The sequence below is a fragment of the Egretta garzetta genome, unplaced genomic scaffold, assembly GCF_000687185.1.
Source record: "Egretta garzetta isolate BGI_Z169 unplaced genomic scaffold, ASM68718v1 scaffold439, whole genome shotgun sequence".
Classification (NCBI taxonomy): domain Eukaryota; kingdom Metazoa; phylum Chordata; class Aves; order Pelecaniformes; family Ardeidae; genus Egretta; species Egretta garzetta.
Genome location: NW_009260803.1, coordinates 1,482,034 through 1,506,232, shown reverse-complemented (window position 1 = coordinate 1,506,232; position 24,199 = coordinate 1,482,034).

Sequence of the window (24,199 nt, the reverse complement as noted above, 5' to 3'; positions counted from 1 at the left end):
AAGGCTCTGTGGCCCCAAACAACCTCCTGTTGGCTATAATTCAATAGCATTGCAGCTGCCATACAGCAGTCGGTGGGGATAACTGGAGCTATGGGCTCCCAAGGGGCTTGCTCGCAGCAGGGTCAGGCTATTTGCCTCATCTACACTAGTCACAGTGGGCGAGCGTTGCATCAAGGCCAGCAGGTGTTTCAAAATCAAGTCCTGGGATTCATTCCACTTGAAAATTGCATTTGGCTGAGTTGGAGGTGGAGCTTTATTGCCATGTTTCATGTCATTCACAGGTTTATTTAAAGGTAGTGATAAACATAGTTAAGTAAGAGAATCCCATCAGAAGTGACAGAGGTTCTGTGATTATCAAGTCCTAACTCTTACACAGCCTAATAAAAAGAGGTAGCAAAGTAAACTGAACATTGTGTTTTATAGGTAGTAGGATACTAATTAGAATGTACAGGAGGAGAGTTTCTTAGTGTTATTGGAATAGTAAAACATGACCATAAACTTAGCAGCTCTCCAACAAGGCATTATGGTTAGTAGACATTATATGTTTTCATATATCTTTCATTTAAATGAAATGCTGTATTTCCTTCAGGTGTTCTCTTCAAGTATTTATTCAGGCTTCAAAAGGAGTGATTTTGTTATGAAAGACTCTAAACTCCGTTTTTTTTTTCTGTAAAACAATGACAACCCAGCAGAACTAAAGATGAGTAAGAACAAAGGATTTTGGGGTCCGGAGAACTGTAAGAACTGACCTTTACCGCAGTCTGAGGTTGTCAGATGTGTGCTTTTGGTGTTGAACTTTAGAGAAAAGTGGTGAAAGCCACAAAGTTTAAATCTTCTTTTTTATATTCATAGGCTCAAAGTATCAGATTGGTCATATAATTACATTTTAGGCCAGCCACTGAACATATAAGTACAAATTTTAATCAAAACTTGCCACCAGGTAAAGGGAAACCACGAGGCTTTACTTTTATACAGCTGCTTTTTCCATGAAATCTCCAGAAAAGACTGATGACTTTTGGTTTCAAGCGTTCTTCAGTAGTAACTTGAGATATTTTTAAAGAAATCCTAATTTTTTTTAGGGGGTACTACACAAATGCCTTCTGAAAACCAGAACTTCAATAAATGTTTTCTGTTGTGGTGAACACAGTAAATCTCTAGTTCCCTTTAAAATCTCAACCAATGAAAAGAAAATAACCTTTGGCTTGATTCTGTTTTTCTTATATTATCCATGGGCCAGGTACTGTTCCTGCTAGTCCTGTGTCAAAAAGTCTATGGATTTTTTGCATCTAAAATCAACCCTTAATTTTGCAGGAATTATCTGCAAGGGATCAGCGTAATTTACAAAAATGCAGTTGATTATTTCATGTGGTTTTTTATCCCTGTCTCCGTATGCACCAATTTTGTTCTCTTGCCATCTTTCCTTCCCCAGCTGGTGTTCTGGAAGTCTAGCTAAGCCGCTTATAATAATTTTCTCATTCATCAGTCATTTATTCCATTGCTTTCATCCTTCTCCTGACCCTAATGAGTTGCTTACTTCATACTTTGGTTTTGAAAAATTGCTTTCTGCACAGTAAGACCAACCTTCCCTGATCTGTATTTCTGTAGAGACCGTATCAGCATTGATTCAAGAAAGCAAGTGCATCAAAATAAAAGCTCAGGCTTATCTCCTCCAGTCCAGCTGCTGACCAAAGATTAGTGAAAGCTTTTCAGGTCTTTGAAGCCACCAGTTCAAATTCTTTTTCTACCAATGGCAAATGGTTACCTGAGAATCAGTATTTCATGGTAGCGCCATTGTTTTGGTGAAAGTTTATAGTCCATGCTTCTGCTGAGTGCACGTCAACTTTATCGTGGTATTTTAAGGCAGGCAGAAATGCTTGAAATCCATTACCCTGCAAAACCAAAGTGGCAGACAGGAATCTATGTTACATTTAGGTAACATCTTTTTATGGCCCCTTTCTTCCCCTGTGGAGCCGCTCACAGCCTTTATTCTTTGCATCTTCCCAGGATCTGGGGGTAATAGTGAGCAATAGCACTCTGCTAGTCCAAAGGGAGAGTAAGTGATTCACATGAGATCTGGGAAACGCATCAGATGAGGTAATTAAGCCTTAAAAAAGAAAAAACCCCACTGAAAATCAGACCCACAGGACAGGCTGTCCTCACCAGAGGACCCTGTTGGTGCACAAGGGGATGCGGAAATAGGCAAAAATACAACTTTGTCAAATTGTTCTGGTGGTGAAGAGCCCAGGGTAATTGTGAGAGGCAGAAGGAGCAGGGTGTCCAACACGGGAGCAGTGCTTGCATCCTTATCCAAGCATCCCAGCCCTTGAGAGGGTGTGGGAGTTTATTGTTTATTTAGGAGATGAGCAAGGTTTGGTTTCTTGGGAAGATGTGGTTCTCCGTCAGCCGTCAGAAAGGAGAAGTGTGGAAATCGCTAGCATGCCTGCGCCTGACAGCAGGGATTTAGGGAGCCATTAGTTATTGCTCTGACTTGCTGTTTTTCCAAAGGCACCTGTCAGACCCAGCTGATGTTTCAAGCACCGAGAAGTATTTGGCACTAGCCATTCCTTGTGAACGTGTTTTAGATATTACCTTTTCACACACTTGTTTTGTTCTCATGAGATTTTGTATTAGTGAAGGTTTTCATCTTTGTTCTCTGCGACAACCAGCAGACGTGCCTGAGCTGAGGCACTACGTGCAGGCTTTGCTGTTTTGACCCTGTTTCCAACCTCTGTCTCCTTGGATCAAGGGTTAAGGCTATTAATGAGATATCTACATTTAAATACTGCAGCTAACTGCTCCGATTCCTGCCTGCTAGCCAGGGATCTTGACCAGGCCCTGTTCCTCCGCCAGCTGCCCCATGACCCATACAAATCAACCTGTAAGCTTTTCATTGCCCACCTACTTGGTTTTCCTGAGATTCTCTCTGAGAGGAGAGAAGTCTGGTCTGGGACACAAACTTACATGTCTGCTCTGCTACAAGCTCTCCTTCTCTCCATGTTACTGCCGGGACTCTTTGCCTGACTTCACCTGTATTTTTGACACACACCATAATTTTTAACAGTTTCCTCAAACTCTTTTTCCTTTTTAGGCAGCATAAAGGATCTCTGGCCTTTTTAAGTTGGTTTTTTCATTATTCTTGTTTTTAGCTTTGCCAGTTCTTAAAAGACCTCACTCCATCTCCAAAACATTGCAGGAAGAAGCAGAATGTAGTGCTGCTTTACAGATAGAAAGCTAAGCTTTGCAAATTTGATATTTGTGACTTTACATTGCCTTGGCTTCTTTGGTCCCAGGCTGGCAGGCTCATGCATTGGATCCCTCTGGCCTTTTGAGCTCTGCTTGCTTGGCCTTGCCAGGTCACTCTAATGATGTAGAGAAACCTCACTGATCCAAAACCTGGGAACATACCACTTTCTTGGCCACTGAAACTTGTAGTGCAAGTAACAGCAGGGTGAGGGTTATGTGTGCAAGCATGTTTTCTTAATATTTTTTAATGTTCTTTAGCAAAGAAAAGAGCATATTGGCAGTAGGTGAAGCAACAACTTTGGAATGAATGCATTAAACATAAAAAGTCGCTGCAGGTTTTCTCTGTCAAAAGCAAAGCACAAAATTTACATGGACTGTGTAAATATACAAAGCAAGAACACTGCAGGCAAATATTTACAAGACACATGTTTAGCCAATATTATTGTGTTCCAGCAGAAAACAGAAATGCCAAATGAGAAGTCTTGGGAGGTCATTATTTTGTCAGATCTGTGAGTCTGTGGAACAGCATTACGTGAACAGACTTTGTGCTGGGCTGCTGTTAAAGACAGGCAATGCACCCATCAAATACTTCAATAGCAGCTTTCAGGTTTACTTGTTAACTGATGTCCATATCATTACCCTTGCCTGAGATGTCAATATCCACATAGTTATCTCTCATTCACAGATGTGATATTTCACCAACTATTATTTCAAGGAAGTCTGTCTTGTTGCATCAGAACCAAAATCATTGCCATCCTCACTTAGCAGTGAAACCTTCTCAGCTCTCTTTGCTGTGGCTTCACCTGATCATTGCAATCACTCCCATCAGCACACCCTACATCAAGGTCAGTGTCAGGATGAGGACTTATTCCATTCACCCAGAAGAAATTCAGGCCAGATGTTATTCCATGCTTTGCCTGCTGTGAAGATTCAGTCTTTTGTGGTTACAGCCTTGACAATCTTCTACAGAGTTTCTTTTCCTAGTAAAGACGTGCCTCTGGCTTTTAAGATCTTTTAACAACTTTGGTGTATTCCTTAGGATCTTCCAAACTTGGTGGCAGCCAAGCCATGTTTGCCACTGGGGCCTCCTCCAGCAACATGTGTTTGCTTGGGTGATATTATGGTGCAGCAAGGGCTTGCAAAGGATATCCTCCAAAAAATGAAGGGATTTTATCAGCAAACTTTTCTCCACTGTTGAACTATATGTCCAGTAACAAAAGGGCTGAGGAGGCCGGATGCGAAGTCTGGCCTTACTCAGGGACAGGACAGTCCCATCGGTGTGCCTAAGAACACAAAGACTTTGGGCTATGTCTATCAGGAGCTATGGCAAGTAGAAAGTGTCTGCGGAAGTGGTGCCTGAAAGAGGAATGATGCTTTCAGTGCTTTAAAGTCTCCTTCACTGTTTAAGCTGTCTCTCCAGGAGTTAACATATTGCAGACTAAGTGTGTTTTTTAACAAACAGTATTAAATTCTGACTTATTTCACCGATAGACAGGCATTTAGTGATATGATTTTGCCTTGAAAAGTTAGAGATCTCTAAAATGGAGATACTTGGCCAAGACATGGCAATTTGCATTTACTTACTCTTACTCTTCTGGAATCTCGCAGAGTAGATGTGGCTGTTCTTGACTCCACCTGTCATAGCATCTGGGTACAACAGTTCTTGGGTGAAGCAGGATGGCCGTCTGAGAGGCTGTCCATGTTTGTAGCTTACCAGATGGAAATCACTGTCTTTGACTCAGCAGATGCTGCGGTGCTGCATAGTGGTCTGAGGGAATGTGATTCATGTAATGGCTCTGATCATTCCCCATTCCCTCTGCAAACGCTTCTTTGCCACTTGAAATGCCAACAAAATATGACTGCAAAACAGAAGCTGCCTAATCTGCTGCAGGTTTTATGGGAAAAGTACCTGTAGGCAGAAGAGAGAGACCTCTGTCACCATCTGCCCATAGAGGAAAAAGGAGCAGATCCAGCTGCTCTCATTCTGCACCCGGCTGGTCAGTGCAGCTGCTGGACCTGAGGTCAGGCCTATCCTGGCACTGCCTGCACAGCCCCCAGCCACTGCAGAGTGGCAGGAGGTATTTTCCTAGGCTCCCTCTGCGCTCAACAAAGAGACCACAACCACAACAGCAACTTGGCTGGGCTGCAGCATCTGCTGCAAGTCCCTACTTCTCTCTGTTCCTATCTCATTTTTGTGCAAAACCCCCTAGGTGAAATGAACCTGAACTTTGGCCATGAGAGCAGCAAGCTTGAACCCTTCACACTGCAGAGAGGCATGTTTGCATCTCACTGCCTGGAGAAGTGGTCATCAGGCCATGGCGCAATGGAAGCGTGTTGCCTCCTCTCTTGGGCAGGTCTTTGATGGCAATGCTGTCAGTTTGCAGTTGACACCTGGGGAGAGCTGTGACACCTTAGGGGAGCTCTGAGCACATGTACTGATGCAGACCCTCTGGGCTGCAGCGTCTCAGACCTGAGGCTTGTGCTGGGCTGTAAGAGGTGTGAAAGCTTAAAAACCTGGGGAATTTACTGGTAAAAACCCAGACACTCATTGGATTAGGTAAAGATTTGAGGATTGTGTTCTGGACGCGGTTCTACCTAATTTCCACTCTGGGTGCTTATGTCCTTATGTGGACTTCCCCGGAGTGGTCAGGTTTCGGGGGTGAATATGTAAGAAAGCAAGCTATGTGTCAAAGACAACTGGTGAAGCTGACTGTTCCAGCTGGGGTAACGTTGCACTGTCCTATGTGGCTTCCCTTTCCCCCCCTCCCTTGCTTTCCACATTTTTTACATCACCTCTTTCTTTCTTGCAGCTATAACTGACAGAGATGGGTACTGAGGAAGTACCTTTTTTTTCCATAGCCATAAAAATAGTTTCCTTGGTTTTATTAGCAGCACATGGATGCGAGTTCAGCCTCCTCTCCGAAATAGACAATGAGCAGGAAGTACTCAATTTGGCAATGCATTTGGGGTTAGAAACATTGCTGCTTTCAAAACATTTCACCAGAGTCATTAAGTGCTAGAACAGAGAACTTCAACCACACAAGACCAGGGAAATTACATTTCTCTTTCCTGACCTATATGAAAAGCATTTGTGCTTAAATCATACTGAAAGCTTTAAAGGGACCTCTCTCCCAGTGGAGCCTGCAGAAAACATAAATGTCCTGCAATAGGATTGTTGCTCACTACAACTTAGTAGGGTTTGGCTGTGTTTCCTCTTCTTTGCAAATATTTAGTAAGAGTGTTTATGGGATCAGAGTCTAAGCAGGGATAGCACAGATAGGGAGTTTCATTTTTCAAATCCGACAGCATGAACTGGGAAACTTTCTCCTAATGGGTAGACTTATCCCATCTGAGAACAAGGACAAATCCACCCCATTGGTGTTCAGTCCCAAAGACTAGCATTGTGATTAACTCCAAAGCCTTGCTTGGATATACGGTCCAAATAGACAAAATTACTGGGGAATAGCTTAAGATTTAGCAGAGTCTGAGAGAATTGGGTAAACAACAGATCAGAGGGCTGAAGTGTCAGAGTATTCCCTGTGTCTAGTGTTGGCTAATCACAGTCAGAGGAGGGACGGTCTGGCTTTCATTTAACGTGTAAATGGACCATATCTATCCAAATAAGGGAAAAGCCTCCGCACGTTGTGTCTCACACAGGGGCACAACTGCTGCTGTGCTCCTGGATCCATGTGCATGTGCTGGCCTGTCCCAGCTCCATGAGGGGTGCCCTTGTTGGGAAGACTAAGCTGCATCTTCCCCCGGCTCTGGGTGTGCACAAAAGGAGTGGCAGGGTGCCCCCCTACTGTGAGTGCAGCCGGGGGAGTACACAGCAGCAGGGGTCTGTGGGGCAGGGCTGGGGGAAATGGCACTGGAGCTCACAGCTGCTTTACTGGGGTCTGGGAGGAAGCCCCCTGAGTAACTCTGAGCTCTGCTGTCCTCTGCAGTGGCAGTTGACCACATGGATGTTCATGCTTTAACACCATGTGTTTGCACCATGACCATGTTTCTGCCTCAAAATACTGAATGTTCCCCTTCACTTCTGAATCTGCACTGTCTGGCTTTTTCCATGGGCCCAGAACAAATGCACCTCTAGCTATCATCTGCAATAGGCTTTCTGCCTCCATCCCCCACCCCTGCGGATGTGCAAGGTGGGTTAGAGCATGTTGCTTAAAGAACTGACTGCCTCCTCCTCTGCCCACGGACAGGAATTGCTGCAGCTGCTGTGGGTGATGTTAGTTCTTGAACAAACTGGGACTGGGAACTGGTGCTCTTGCTTTCTTCCATTACCTTTCTTTATTCCACTCCAACCAATTTTTCATTACTGCTTCTGTGTCCTAGAAGGGCAATCTCTGGCAGCAGCTGCCTTTCTCATACGAAACATTTTGTTCTTTCACTCTGTTTTCATTGATTACTCATCCCTTTATATAGCCTACTTCATGAGTCATTTTACCTACCTACATGCAACCAGCGTGGTGTCCTATCCATCAGTTCCTTGTTCGGTGGCAATTACCAGCCTTTTATTGCTGGATTTTTCTCTCAAGGACTCCTCCTAATGCCAGCATACTTCATTAATTTCTAATTTTGCAAACCATGGATTGTGACATAGCTGCAGGAGTTGGAAATAGAACAACTACATACCCTCTCCTAGAAGTACGCATATGGAGTTGGAAGGGAACTAAGGCTGAAGTTGCCAGCAAGTCCCTTGTAATTGCTTTCCACGAATATTTAACCAGCCAGATTTTGCTCTGCCATACATTTGTTCATTTCAAAATTGTTCAAGTGGACTCAGTGGATGGCAGTTTGTTGTATAGATGGAGCGGGACATTGCTCAAGATGGGAAAAGTCTAAATTCTTCAAATCTTCTCACCACTGCCCTAGCATAGTGGCATAAGGTCCCAGATCTAAACTCAATTATGCTTTTATACATTTCTCCACAATTTGTCTGGCCAATCTAATTACAGGTTATTTTCTCACATGAATCTCTCCTAGTGATATTCTGAGAACCGGAAGTTAAAATGCTGAAATCTATTGCTAGCGGGTCACAGGCAATTTTATAAATATCCGCATAAAATATTAGTTTTGGTATTAACTCTAGGACCACATTAACTTGAAATGAAATAACTAATAGTTATGATTTTTGTGTCTTGGACTGAAGATGCCTAAAATTATCGTTATTCTTTGCAAGTGGAACAAATACCAAGCAGGTCTGGGGCATAGGAATAACCATGCAGGATTAATGATATGAACAGCATGTCTTGTGCTTCTTAAACGAAGCTCAATATAATCTCAATTGACTTTTCCATCTCCTGATCTGAAGGAGACCAAGACAGGTTGTTTGCTTCTGTTCTTCCCCCTGGAGATTTTTTTACAATATTAGAAGAGAAAGTGCAAACTTCTGTTCCCTTGTCACTGTGTTCCCAGCAGGGAAGGGTACACTCTGTGAAAAGATGATAAAGACAGTCTTTGGCTATTCAGCTAATCTCTCTGGTATACCTTCCAACATAAATGGAAGGATGTTTTGCAACCCAGACAGCACAACTCCATTCGCAAGTGAAACCAGGCCATTAAATTCATCGTACATAGGTCATGACCACCGCAAATCAGAGCTGAGTACAAGCTCCCTGCCTCAGACCAGGCAGCTGGGCACCCTACACGCAGGACCCCACGCGATTTGATCTCTCTGGGCACTGGTGTGAGTGGTCATGGGTTCACACTGGGGCGTCCAGAAAGTCTGTCTCATTTCCTCAGCCACTGGGCTATGAGTTATTTATCTGATCTTTCAGGACTTGTAAAGCCACCCATAGCACTCCAGGATATATTCTTTCCCTGGCATGTTCTATTATATTTGAAATGCTGGTTATTAACGGGAAAAATAGCTAGGTTTTTTTAGCATGAAAATTATAAAAAAACAGGTATTTTTTTGATTCTCTGCCATTCAGATTGCATGCAGCTCTTTGCTCTCACCTAGATATAATAACTATTGCCATAATTTTAGTATCATTTAGTACTTTTCTTGGTTCTAGTGTTTCTCAAGGATTGCAGTCTCATTAAATGCTTTATAAAAAAACCAAAGAAAGGTCTTCCAAAATGTCCCGTACATTTAATTAAATGTTGATATACCTTTTTTATTAATAGGTACTTCCCATCCTGAAATACCAACATATAAATCAGTGCTTCAGCCAGCTGACGTAAGCTTGTAACTTGGGGCACAGTTTCCAAGTAGTCCTTCTCTGTACATTCCAGTCTTCATTTAATCTAGGTTTATCTCAGCTTTGCATTAGCTGATTGGAAACAGATTGAAGCTGAAGTGTACAAAGGCACTCAAACTGGAGCAAGAGTGTGGAGCAAGAGTGTTCATTTAGAATATCACGTTAGCTAGCCTGGATGGGTGTGAAGTCTGTGTGTAGAAATCTTCGTTATTAACATTTGTCTTTAACTTCTCTTTTCCTTTCCACTGAGCCTCTCCCTCCTCCCACATTTGTCTTCTTGCTGCTGCCCACAACTGTGGCAGAATTAATATGATTGGGGGTCTCAAACTTCAGAGAAAGCTATATGTAGTCCAAATTTTAGCCCTTTTAACAGCAATGAAAACTTGTCAGAGGGCAGTTCTAGCCCTTGTCAAGAGGATGCATGATGATATCTTTATCCCTGAACACCAGTAGAGGTGGCCATGGGGGCTTGAGCACTGGGCATCTTCCAGCACTGAGCAGAGGACAATGCCCTGCTGAGATGGGGCTTTCAGCCATAGTGGCACCCACCCCTCTCACTGCTCAGTGGTGGTGTCTACACCACGGTACAAAGGTGATGCATTAAGCCCTGAGCGTGCTGGCTGCTCTCACTGCAGAAAGCTCTGCCAGCTGCAGCCGGAACATCTGCCTGGTGGGAGAAGGACCCTTCCCACTAGGAAGAGGTGTGTTGTGTCGCCTGCTGTTTGCTGAAGTGAGCTGCCACTCATGCTGGGACATCCTCACTGGAAACAGAAACATGGGACATAATACAGGCCACACAGAAAAAGAAGTCTGAATTTCATAAGCAGAGGAAAAGGAATCACAGGGCAGACAGGGGAGGGCTCAAAGCAAATTTTCGTGTTCATGCTTGGCAAAAGCAATAGCAGCATTTGAATGTGAGGCTGCACTGCTATTTGCTAACAAGGGTTTCATTTGCAAGAGTTATCCTTCACATCAGGATGGCATCACCACACCCATGAGAAGGTGAAGCTTTAGCCATGGAGGCATCAGGAGGCCCTGGTGACCTGTGCAGAGAACTTGCTGGATGGGAGACTCTCTACTGCCCTATTGCTTTTGGTACAGCAGTAAGCTCTTGCTTTCTTGTTCATAGGGAATCCAATAGTTGTAAGAAGAGCTGCCCACAAGGTTGACTCAACAATTTTTGAGGGAAACAAAAAATTTTTCTGGGAATGTTGGCTTTTTTTTTGAAAAAAATCAATAAAACTTTGTTTTTCACTTCCTTATCTCTCCTTTCTTTCCATTTTGCTTGTGGAAAGAAAAAGAAGTGAGTACGAAAAAAACCGCCAAAGCTGATGAAAAACTGTTTGGACAATGCCAAATAGAGTAACAAAATTTTCAGAAGTAACAAACAAACAAACAAAAAAGCAATCATTTTTTTATTAACCCCATTCCCAGTTGATGCTGAATTACCACATTTCTTCAAGAGTGTTTGTTCGAAGAAGAATTTTCCATTTCTTTTGATGGTGCTGTGGAGCAGGCAGTCCCTGTGCCGATGAGGCAGCCTGCTTGCCCAGCTCCAGCACAGGGATGCATGCTCTGCTGCTCCCTGCTCATTTGGGTTAAAAGGGCTTTGAAAACAACTGTCACAACATTAGCCTAACTTACTGCCATGGTGAATTTGTGAACTAACGGCACAGGATCTGCAAACTATTATCAGTCTTCTGTGTTCTCCTGGATATTGCCCAATGATTGTATTTTATAACTCGGTCAAAAATATACATGGGTAATTTAATAGTCACTTGGAAATTGCCAAATATCTTAACTATTCTGTCCAGCACAGCAGTCTGGAGTGGAGAGGCCAGCACCTCACTCTTGGAAGGAAGAGCAAGAAATAAATCCATAATGGGCGGTCAGGAAACAGCCAGTCAGCTGGGAAGCTTCTGGTTAACCCCATGTACCAAATACATGGTACATGTGCAATGATGCTACAATATAGTCCTTTTTTTTCCTCCTTTGATTCATATGAAGTAGCTTATTGTACAATGTTATTGTGAACTTTCTCATTATTCATGTATATTTGAATCATATTAAATTGTTGACATTAGTGATATCTTCTGGTCATGCCTTCTGTAGGCTAATTAATGCTGGGAAATCTAGGATTCCTAGTACATGATGAGAGTTATTATGCATTAATGATTCCTGGGAAAAGGATCTGCAGAAAATTTAGTCATGCTTTTCCGAAGGTCAGAGGATTGTTACTTGCAGGACCAATAGTTACAAAACCTCTGTTTTTTTAGCAAAAGGAAAATGGTTTTCCTTTTGATTACTCTGTTCAGCCCCTGTAAGACAGCTGTTGCTGAGTTTGGAATGGACCCCTCAGAAAGCTTCTCACCTCTGCAGGCAAGGGAGCTGTAAGGAGTTATAGAGGCAGTGGCTTCTTTATTTTTACATCCTCTTTTAATATCTCATTGCTACCATAAATGTTGTTTTCCTTTCTGAAGACTTACAAGCTCAGTGCAGTCGGGCTATGTTTGCAGACAAAGCTGCATGAAGAGACCTTGAGGACGAGAGCAGGGCATGCCTGTAAAATGTTCTCTTGAAACAACTAGGAAGCCCTGACATGCTCTGGCAATCAGTGACAAGTCTGTTGACTGATTTAAAAGCAACTTGATTGAACTGTGAAAAGCACGAGTCACAGATCATGATGACCAACACATAACAGCCTTTTAATTATGAGTATTAGCCTCCAGTTTGAAGTAGGTTGAAGAAACTGGATCACCCTGTTTATTTGGAAATCTATTAATGAAATCTTCCTGCTATCCCTTCCCCTGGCACCACTGGTGCTTTCCTGGAAGTCTGGCTTCACTGAAGCCAACGACGCAGCCCCTGTTGGTTTAGATTGAAACAAAGCTGCACACCTCAGTATTTACTCAGGTTTCTTAATTCTCAGTTCCTTCTCCTGCATTTTCAGAGCTCTTTTCTGGCCTCTCATTGCATCATGCCCATCATAAGCCCAGCACCTTGGTGTCCCTTTTGAAACATGCTCTAAATGAACCTTTTTAAAAAAGTGAAGGCAGCCCCCTGTGGCTTTTCTTGCTGTGTGAGGAGGTGTCTCTCCAGGGAGTGAGGAGCTGCCGGTGTGTGTGCTACCAGCTGCTCTTCAGCAAAGACTTCAGCTGGAAAAGACAAAAGCCAGCAGCTTTCTACCCCATATCTGTGCCAGTGGCCGAAGCATGGTCCTCTCCTCCCAATTGACATTTTGGGGTGGCAGGGAAAGGGCCAAGCTGAGCCCAGCATCTGCTCAAGCTAAAAGCTGGCTTCAGGCACAAGGGATGGGGCTGAGAAGAAGCAAGAGGGAGCTCCAGGTCTCCCAGTCTGCCACCAACTAACAGAAACCATAGCTGTTTTTTCGTCTCTTGCAGGCAAGGGGGATAGCTCTGTGGTTAAATAAGGAAAGGAGGTGTGTGTGTAGGCTGGGGACATACTGCAGTGAGGTGGAGATGAGACAGCTACTGAATCCAGATCATTAGGGAGCCCATCACAACATCCTTAGTGTTATTGCCCTGTTGTTCTCACACTGCATAACCCACCCATTGATTGCAGAGTGAGGTTAGAGGAGCATTTATTCTCATCTTTATGAATAACCTAAAAGTCACTTTATGCTGATGTTATGGTGCTGCTGCTTTAAGAAATGGTCCTTCCTTCCCCCACATTGACATTGCCTCTTTTCTTCTGCACTGTATTCATACCACTCCTTGTCAGATTGGATTTGAGACCTGGATTGGTTAAAATGAAGCTTTGGGTTTACTCCCAGTTACTTTTCTGCCAGATCAGCTCCCTGTTCTGGGTATCGGCTTAGCCACAGGCTTGGTAGCTCTGGCACAAGGAGGAGGTGGGAACACTGGGTCGCAGCCACCCCTTTTTGCAGGAGCAGGGCAGTGTCAGCACAGTGTCCCTGGGCACAGGGGCAGCGCTGGGCTGGGCTGAGCTGGCAGAGCAGGGGCTGTGCTGCGGCTCTGCCACCGGCCCCACTGCTGTCCCATCCCCCCCAACTTTGCCCTTGGGGTTCACCCCTACAGGGGGACCCCTGCACCCGTGCAGGCCCAGACTAAAGAGGCAGCCCCTTCCCCCAGCAGGGCGAGTGTGCCTATGGGAGGCAACAGGCGCAGGGAACAGGGTGCTGCTGGTCAGTGCAACAGCAACCCTGGTCCCTGCTAAAGGCCGGCTCTGTGGTGGGGCAGAGCTAAGATATACCAGCTAGTGGGTCAGGGTACCTTGGGTGTTTTCTCTGGTGATCTTTTGCCTGTGCATGCCGCAGCCCTGGGTTTGCCTTATGCAGGATGAAGCATTGCAAAGGTTTTTTTCTTTGCAGTAAGGGATTTGTGTGTGCCATTGTGACCATAATTGCTCTACTTATGGGAGGCAACAGGCGCAGGGAACAGGGTGCTGCTGGTCAGTGCAACAGCAGCCCTGGTCCCTGCTAAAGGCCGGCTCTGTGGTGGGGCAGAGCTAAGATATACCAGCTAGTGGGTCAGGGTACCTTGGGTGTTTTCTCTGGTGATCTTTTGCCTGTGCATGCCGCAGCCCTGGGTTTGCCTTATGCAGGATGAAGCATTGCAAAGGTTTTTTTTCTTTGCAGTAAGGATTTTGTGTGTGCCATTGTGACCATAATTGCTCTACTGAGCTCAAGTATTGAACCGTGGTCTTTAATTGCATGAAAACCATTTACATTAGCAAATACCTGACACCTGTGAATTAATTGCTATGAACTGAAAATTGTTTAGGGGGTCACTGTGAATGTCATGTTGAAGGTTTATATTGCTTAAGCCTCCAGAGCATACTGAGTTCACAGCTGCGTTGTTACTTAAACCTGTCCAGATAATGCCTCTTGTTTTTCAAAACGTGGAACTAAACATGAAATGCCCTGGACAGCCTGCTTCATGGTATTTCTATGTGCACTTGTTTGCAACAGGTGCCCTATTTATGACTGAATGCCCCCATCCTCCCCATACTGTCCCACATCCTCTTACCATCCCGTGGATCCCGCTGCAGCACCAGCCGTGGCAATCATGCCCACATAGAAAGCAAGAGGCAAGGAGCCCCTGCGAACATGTGTTTTCCCCACCAGCCCTGGGAGGGGACATGAGTGCAGGCTGCACCTGAGCTGAGCGCCCCATTGGGCACTCCCGGGTGTGGGGTGCGGGATCCAGTGCTGGCTGGAAGGGCAGGCTTGTTTGCTTGGCAGAGCAGTGGAGGCTTGCATTATGTAGTCAAAACCAAATGTATTCCCACAGGATTATTTTAGTATAATCTATGCAACAGTGCACACTAATCTCTTCTAAAAATTGTTATTCAAAGCAGAGATGGGGCCCAGGGTGCCTGAGAATCCTGCCCATGGCTTGCAGGGAAACTTGGTGTTTTTCATTAGCTTTAGCTAATCAATACAGACACCACCCTGTGCACCTTTTCTGCCATTTCCAGCAGAGGGTCTTCACCATCAAGTAGATCAGATTATCCTATGAACGGGAAAAATAAATCCCCCCAAATGGCATTATTACAAAAAAGATTTTTCAGTAAAACTCTTAATTTCCTTTCTACATAGCCATAGGTCAAAATAAACACACACACAGATTTCTGCTGCATTTAAAGATAGGTAAGAAAGGGCTTGGAGGTTTCAAAACAGAGGCACAGCCCTGCAGTGTTAAAAAAAAAATATCCCAGGAGTATAGAACTTGTAGAATTCCAGTATCACGGTTATTAGTTTTCATATCTTCCCACATCTTTCAAAAATAGAGTTCAGGATTGAAAGCGTCTTTCACAGATGCAAAATTATCTAATAAATTTCACCTGAAAATGTTACAACATTATTTACAGTTTCTAGATAAGCAGCTAGAAACTACGATTTCCCTAACTTTTGAGGAAAGCTTATTAGGTGTTTAAACTCTAGGTGGGAAATGCAATGTACAGAAAAATTGTGTGTTTCCCTTCACCCTCTCATGCCCTCTCTGCAAGCTGCCCCTTGTCCTTTCCCCATACCCCTAATTTTGCGCTATTTTCAGCTTTCAAGCTCTGAGCCATCCTTACCTTTCCTACAGCTGTATAAGTCATGCCTTCCCTGAGATCATTAAGAAAAAAAAAAGCAATTATCTATTTGTGTAATGATCCAACATCTTAAATTTAGACTAAAAACATTAAAATGAGAAATATTGATTGTACCCTTTTTTTACCACTTTGCTTAATGGCAGTGACCTAGGAACCACTATTTTATGATTTTTTTGTTTAGTTCAGTCTTTTTATTGGTAGCTAGGTAGAGCTGTGAATTTCTCCAAATTCCTGACACCAAATACTGGTCTGAAAACCTCCTTCCCTTACAGTGATACCTTTCTATGCTTCACTGTTCCTGTGAAACAAATCTTACTGCTGCTGTTGGTTTTATTTGTGGGTTTTTGTAGTTTTCCAGTCAAGCCTGGGGAGCTGTGCTTTGCTCGTGGTCCTGTTGTGCAAGGGCTGTGCCCAGCTGGCTGATGGCTCCTGAAGTGCTGTGCTGCTGCTTCTGCTGCCCACTGCCCCACCTGCAAACCTGGAGGGAAGGGACGAGGGATATTCACTGGGAGCTGTTCTGCAGGCAAGATTTTCACACAAATGGAAACAAAAAGGTGACAATAAATTGATGTCAAGTGAAGCAAACGTTTCACTTTGTCCCTGCAGAAAGTACTTCTTTCTTTTCCTTTAACCATTTAAAAACATAAAGTCTAGATAAACACCTAAACAAAACATTTCTATGAAGTCAAAGGAGTTCATTTACAGGATGTTAAAATTAAACATTTGCTGCTCAAGAAAGAGTTGTCTGAGTCAAGACAATTTAATTAATTCAATCTATAGTTTTCTGAGTGTTTTGCAGAGTATGATTATGTATTTATACCCTCCTGCCAAAAGTCCCTCCTCCTCTCCTCCTGTTTATTGGTGAGAAAAATGGAAGTGGATTTCACAGATGGAAAAACATGGCAGAGAAAGGCCGGGCAACTAATCCCAAGTGCCAGGGCGTTGCCAGAAGCAAGAATCACCTTCAGCTCCCTGCTCAGCCTGGGACTGTAATGCTACTGAAGTGGTTTCGTTCTTTACCAGGTTCATAGGTGTAGTTCTGACCTGTGTGAAACCTTTGAGGATGCAGTTCGCATGGGTGATGTGCTTTGCATGGCCAGGGCATCCCCAGCACTGCTGGCAGCACAGCTGCAAGCTTGATGTCCAGGACAGGCTCACCCCGCATTTCTGCCATGCTTCAGAGGGGGAACGATAGCTGTGGCAGATAGCGGCTGATCCCTCTCCTCCCCTTCCCTCCCTTCCCTCCCCTCCCCCCTGCCCCTCACCTCCAACCCCAAAGTTTAGAGGTTAGTAAAGCAGAGGGGAACAATTTGTAATTGATTCTGCCCTTTCCTGTTGCTCGCGGCGGATCAAAGCCCGCGCTCTTGGTCTGGGGAGATCCCCTGTGGAAATCAGTGGGGTGTTCACATAAGGGTCTCAGGAGTCTAAGGGCAACCATCTGCCTCCAGACTAAAGAAAATAAATTCCAGGCGGCAGTTCAGAAAAGGGAGTTGAGGGTGAAATTCTGGTGTCTATGAAGTACAGATCGTGATGAATGAGAAACAAGCTACTCCCAATGGGCAGTTACGAAAGTTTGTACCAGAAATGTGATTCTAAGGATTGCAGGCGGTATCACAAACTGCCACCACACTGTCCACTCAACGGCAGCTCATGAAGTATCCCAGAAAAGCTAACAGCTCCTGCCTGAGTTGCCCCATGCCTTTGTTAATACAGAGTCACCTCTCAGTTTAAAGACACCTCATGGCTTTTAAACATGAAGGTGTCACACACAAAAAAAAAGGTTATGGGGGTTGTGGTTTGGAATCCTGTGGCCTGGGTTGCCCAAGAGGTAAGCCTATTAATGTCTCTTTGTGTGTATATGTTTAAAGATTTCTAAATGCTTATTTTTTTAAATTTATAGTTAGATATAAATTAAAAACTATAACTATATAAAAATAAAATTTATACTCTGCATTTATACTAAATGTGACTGCCTTGCACTTGGCATGTAAATTTGCCCAAATTACAGATTTTTTTAATGAACAATTGGCACAGGCACCACTCACTGGGAATGAGATGTGCGCTAGGTCAGTGGAAGCCATGGTCCTGGCAATTTATGTTCATGTTCTGAGCAAAAATCCTTATGGCATCTCAATAGGCAGCACCTTATTAGTGGTCCCCAGCAAAAATCCTATCTGAGATGAGTAGAAAAATTCCAGTGGGCTTCAGATCAGATTATCAGAAACCTCTGTGAGATGCATTTTTGACCTCTCTCTGTTCTTAAGAAAGAGCTGGGTAGAAAAATCAGGAAAGGATAAATAAGAAGGAGCTTGTGGAAAATGTGATGTTCTCATCAAAGGGGTTGGGATGACTGCTGAATTTTGACCACAGCATGGGGTGAGTCCTGAGCTGTGTCTCTCCTGTGCTATGGGGCATGTCCTGACTTTTCAGGTTGTCTCGCTGCCTCCTCCTACGACCCCTGCGCCTCACAGGCTCTGCAAAAGTTGCTGCTGCCGGGGCACCTGGCCTGGGCAAAGAGAGGAAGTGGGGAGAGGCAGCTTGTGCTTTGCCTGTGCCAGAATCTCACCCACCAGCCCTGACTCTCACAAAAGGAGGGGTTTTCTCCTTTTCCCTTCTGCTGTACTTTGGGCAGCAAAAAATGGCTGTGGTATCTGCAAGCAGGCACTCTGGCCAGTGCCAAGATTTTTGTGGGTTTCAGAGAAAAGTCGATCTTCAAGGCAGGATTCAAAGAAAGATGAGGACATAATGCCATGGGTATTTGCCTAGGGAAATTGTATGGCAGAAAGGAAAATATGGAAGAAAGAGCAAAAGTTTTGGTTTCAAAATGCCTTCCTGGAGGCAGGAGCCAGCAAGTGAGAGGTGAGTGAGACTTTGTGTAGAGCACAGGGGCTTTAAGGCTGAGGTGAAGCATTTCTCCTGGGTTTGGTGGGCAAGGACTAGCTCATGCAGGTGGATTAACATAAATAAGCAACTGGGAATGATCTTCACAGCAGTGTTATGACTGCTGAAAGGGGGATGGGGCTTTGTTTGGCAATGCTGGAGAAAAAGGCATTGCTGTCCTCAGGAGAGAAGCTGGCAAATGGCATAGTTTGGTTGTGCTGTGGGGGCCTGGAGGACATTGGCAGTGTCTTAGGCAGGTTGGGTGCAGCCAGCTGGAAGATTTTGAAGTGGTCTGGACACGTGGGCTGAGCAGTGTCTCCAGGTTGAAGGTGTTGCTCTTGGCTATATGAGGCGTCAAGCAGGACTGGAGCAGCTCTCCATGGTGACCATAGACACACATGGGAGAGAGAGGACTTGAGGGGACAAACAAGGGCTCACGTTAAGCTTCAGCTGACCACTGTTTATTGTGGCAGGTATCATAGAGAGCCTGACTAAGAGCCATGCTTTAAAAGAAACTTGAGCTTGACAGGAGGCCTAGATTAGGGATGAGCAAATGGACAGAGATATGAACTGCTATTAGTCTCTTCCCAAGCCTCAAACCAACCAACCATTGACTTTTATTGTTTCCTGTGCCTTTCCACTTCATTGATTTTTGTGGGACTCCAAATGGAAATGTCAAAGGTTGGCTTTCTACTGTTTGCGAGAGAGATAAAATCAGAAAAACTATCAAAATTAGATTTGTTAATATTCTTGGCATGTTTTTCCAGATTGACTTCTAGACCAAAAAGTGATTTTGATCTAGGTATTTGTATACCTTCCAAACATCTGGAGTTCTTGAAGTCAGCTCAACTTTACTCTGTCTACTTTGGTTGTATTTCCTGATGTACTGTTAAAAGAACCACAAAAATATTTAAGCACTGGAGGAACAGGCTGATGAGGAAATTTTCCAGGAATGAAATACACGTACTTGGCTAGGTGTGATTAAAGAGAAGGTGTGATGAGGATTGTCTTCTAGTCATTCTGTCCCCTCAGAAGGAAAAGGAAGCATCTGTGGGGCAAACAATATGTGATTGGAAGTAATGGAGTCTTGCTAAGGCTCAAGCTGTGGCTCCTGATGCCACTCTGGTTCATAAAGTGTTTACTTGCAGGCTGCAGAGAGCTGGCGGGACATGTCTCTGACTCTTTTCTTTCAATGCTTTCTATTTCTTGTCTGGGGAGAGCATCTGGAAATTGCTTTATATGTTCACTGTAAGCTGCAGCCACGGAGGAAGATTGGCTAGATCAGCTGTGACTGCAGGTAGTAGTGACCAGCATTTCCTATGTGCCTAGTAATGCTGGAGTGTACCCATAAGGAAGAGGAGACATAGGAGTGAGATAATATGTTGGAAGGAGCAGAGAGAGAGGGGCATGATCAGCAAACTGGGCATTATTATGAACTAGAAAAAAATAATATGAAGTGTGCAGAGAAGGGGGCACTAGAGGGCCTGAGGACTGCGTCACAAGAAGGTGTTGGAGATGCTGAAAGGCGCTTTCTCAACCAGCTCTACTGACAGGCCAAAGCATGTTTTTTCTGTGTTATTTCCAGAATATCTTCCGTAAGCAAGAAATCCTTCTGATATTACATAGCAGAAATGGAGAAAGGGTTGGAAGCTGGAAGGCTAGAAAGCCAAAAAGAGGGGGACAAGAAAGACCAGGGCTCTCATATGACCAGACGACCATTGATCATGACACTGAAAATGAAGAATCTCCCGTGCAGCTGTGAATTCTCTCACTGCTGTGCACACTCTTCTTCAAGTGTCCTTTTCTCAGGTGTCCATGGAGAAATCAAGATCCTGCTCCTCAGAGCAGGTGGTGGATCTCTGATGACCTGTTGCACAGATGTTGACAAACCAGGATGGTTGCACACCAAGGAATTTCTTTCTGAATGGCTTCATGCACTTGTGAACAATTCCTGCTTTCCATAGTGAAGAATCATGTTGAACAGGGGCTGTAATCCCTGGCTGGCCAAAGCTGAATCAATACTTCTTTTCCTTTTCTAAACTCCATGATCTAATTAAAACCTTGAAGTAATCACGTTTCAAAGAATCTATTTGTAGCTGCTGTTCAGAAGATACCATGGCAGTGGAGCTTGTGTAAAACCCAAAGACAACAGTTAATATAGCCTGCATGTGGAACCAGAACTTTTTCTGAAAAGGTAAAAGAAGGAATTAGAAAAATTCGTAGTTCCTGTGGCCAGTACTTGATTTTTTGCCATCTTGGTTTTTCACTGGTTGCCTGAAGTACATACTCTGTGTCTGGTCCATGTGATGCTCAATGTATTTATAATATTACACAAAATCTGGGGACAAGGGTTCCTTTCTGTATGGGCAAATTATATGTTCCTTTCACGTTGTAATTAGGACTTTGGCTTATTCTTTGGAACACTATGTGCTTTGTGACTTGTTCTAACATTTAAGTTTTTCCATTTTATAGTGATCATAACTTGTGTAAGACTTTTTTCATGGCTCAAGTAAAATAGGGGTCATACAAAATACTTTTTTTCTTTGATGATGTAATTTTTCAACTGAAGCAGTGTTACTCATGGTATTACACATAGAAGTCCACAGCATCCCAAATATTTTGACAGTGAAGCCATGCAATTTGATAAATAGTAGTAAAGTGGATGCAGGTGTTTTCTGCACTCCTTTAAGCCTGAAGCAAAACTTTTTAGGTGGTCAAAGGTGGCAGTCAGGTCTGCAATGTAAATAGAACAGGGCAGGAAAATAAGCTTACTCTTTTCTCTGTAAAGCAAGGAAAGAAAGGAAAGGAATTTAGGAGTTCTGGGGCACTGGTCTTGAACACATATCCCCAGAGAGTACAAAAGTCTTTCTCAAGTTTTCAGGGAACTGGCAAATTTTTTCATAAGGACACAGGGCAATTTAATATCCTTTCGGGAAACAGAGGGCAGGCTGTGTTGCTGGTGTAGGCATTGCTATATTCAGTGTATGAATGTGGTGAAGAGCATAGAAACAGGTATGAGTTTACCTTTGAGATTTTAAATACTGTCCAATTGTAGATACAGGTAGCCGGAACAGGGATCATCAGTAGACCTCCAGGTGGAGTGGAGAAGGAGCAGAGGTAATGTAAGTATAGCAAAGATCAGAAAAATAAAAGAAAGGAAATGAAATGCTGCTTCCAATCTTTTAATTATCCATGATGAGGAATATGTCTGAAATTGCGTACTTGGAAAATTATTATGAATGAGGAAGAATAATATGATACTCAAAATTTTCCCTGACATTTTACCTCATTTTATATATATTGACCCAACCTTCATCTAGTAGCTCTGACATCTTACATTACTTGAGAATTTGGCTCATTAATTTGACTTGATTCTTTTGCCATTCAGAACTTGGTTTTTTCTAGTTGTTGGTGGGAGGCAGGCTGGAAAACATGATGTGGTAGTAAGTTTAACTCTTTTAATCTGACAGTAACCATGTATGTGCATGTGTGCATTTATGTGTGTGTGTTTATATCTCCACACATGTAAGTAAATGTATACTACTACTATTTTGAAGCAATCAACAACAATATAACTCTGGTAGTACTGTCTTGAAAAACAGAGTATGTTGAACATTTGCTGCAGAATGTTTTATTGTGAGTTGTGTAATAGATAAACCGCAAGGGTTTTGAACCGCAGAGAGGGAAATATTTAGATCTGCAAAAAGTCTCATTTGTCAGCTCATATCTAACTGTCTCTTAAGGCACTGAAACTTCTTCTTACAGTGTTCTCTAAGCTCATCAGGTTGCTCTCCAATCCAGAGGTGCCCAGTATCCATACACATCAAGACTGACACCTATTAATTTTCCCATGGTCCTGACAGCTACATCCAGCCATAGACATACGGACTTCATCTCAGACTTAAGCATAATTTAGTTACATAATCCCCAAACATTTTGAAATGATCACCTAAACTCCACTGGCATCTCACTTTTTACTGGAAGCTCTCCTAGATGCCTCATGTCTTGCTTATTGTCATTCCCAATGTGTTCCAACTTTGGCAGGGCAGAGAAATTTAAAACTGAACTGATACCCAAGCCTACTGGAACAAAGAACCAGGTGTCTTTGCAAACAGGAGAGCTCTGTCCAGAAGGTGTTTCCAGGGCACGCCTAACTTGCATCAAAAGGATTCATGTTCTCATAAAAAAGAATTATAGCAACCACTTATTCAAGAAAACACTCAGTGAGTGAGGGAGAGAGGTGTGCAAAGGGAGGAGGGTATGGCTATCAGATGGGAGGGAAGACAATGGAGTCTTCACTCTGCTCCCAAAACTGTTTATACATTTCAAATGAAATGACTGGATGCAGTGGTGAGGTCGTCATGGGTCACTGGCCTCACAAGTGAGTTATCCTAACTCTGTGATACCATGCACAGCTGTAAGGTACCTATCATGTACTAGACCAGAGCTAAGCATCTTGAAATGAAAAGAGCTGAGGAAAGAAATGTGAGATATACCCTGAACTGAAATCCTGAGACTGACTTCATTAGAGCCAGGTCTCCACATAGGTTCAAGAGCTCCAAAGCTTAGGAAGATCTTTCCATGAAAACGGGTTTTGCATCTTTCATTCTCAGCTACAGTCTTCTGAGAATAACGTCCGTAGCTTAAAGGACAAGATAATATTGCGGAAAAATTTCTGTGCATTGCAGCTATTTTGTAATGTGATTTTAGCAGCTGGGGACGGGGAGGAAAGCCAGGCTGATGTAGTCAGCACCTCTACTCAAGACAGTTGACATTTACTGCCCATGGTTTAAGACTTGCTCTTGTAGCTGTTGGTTCCTCTCCAAAAGGGTGAATGCAAAGGAAAGATATGATACATACATAACTTGCATTAAAGAAACAGTGCCGGGCATAGTCACTAGAGATAACAAAGTCTACAAAGAAGATGGCTGTAGATTTATGCCTTCTTTTGATGAGACATCTCTACCACAGGGCAGGTAAAGATACTTTTAAAAGCTAGGGTGACTGTAAATGGCTGCACTAGTATGCACATGGCAAAAGATGATGGCTTCTGGGCTTTTGGTTTTAGTGGGTTTTTGGGTTTTTCCCCCACTCCAGTAGAATAATTTTGGTGTTTAAATGGTGAACACTCTTGGCCTGTCTTAGAATCACAGAATCATAGAATATTTTGGGTTGGAAGGGACCCCTAGAGGTCATCTAGTCCAACCCCCCTGCAGTCAGCAGGGACACCGCTAACCAGATCAGGTTGCTCAGAACCCTGTCCAACCTGGCCTTGAATGCTTCCAGGGATGGGGTCTCCACTACCTCCCTGGGCAACCTGTTCCAGTGTTTCACCACCCTCATTGTAAAGAATTTCTTCCATATATCCAGTCTGAACCTACCCTGTTTTAGTTTAAAACCATTACCCCTTGTTCTGTCACAGCTGGGCCTATTAAAAAGATTTTCCCCATCTTTCCTATAGGCCCCCTTTAGGTACTGAAAGGCCGCAATCAGGTCTCCCCGCAGCCTTCTCTTCTCCAGGCTGAACAACCCCAACTCTCTCAGCTTGTCCTCATAGGAGAGGTGCTCCAGCCCTCGGATCATTTTTGTAGCCCTCCTCTGGACCTGCTCCAACAGTTCCATGTCCTTCTTGTGCTGAGGGCTCCAGAGATGGACGCAGTACTCCAGGTGAGGCCTCACCAGAGCAGAGCAGAGGGGCAGAATCACCTCCCTCGACCTGCAGGGCTGCTCTCGATCCTTTCTTCCCCCAGCCTGTATTGATACCGGGGGTTACCCCGACCCAGGTG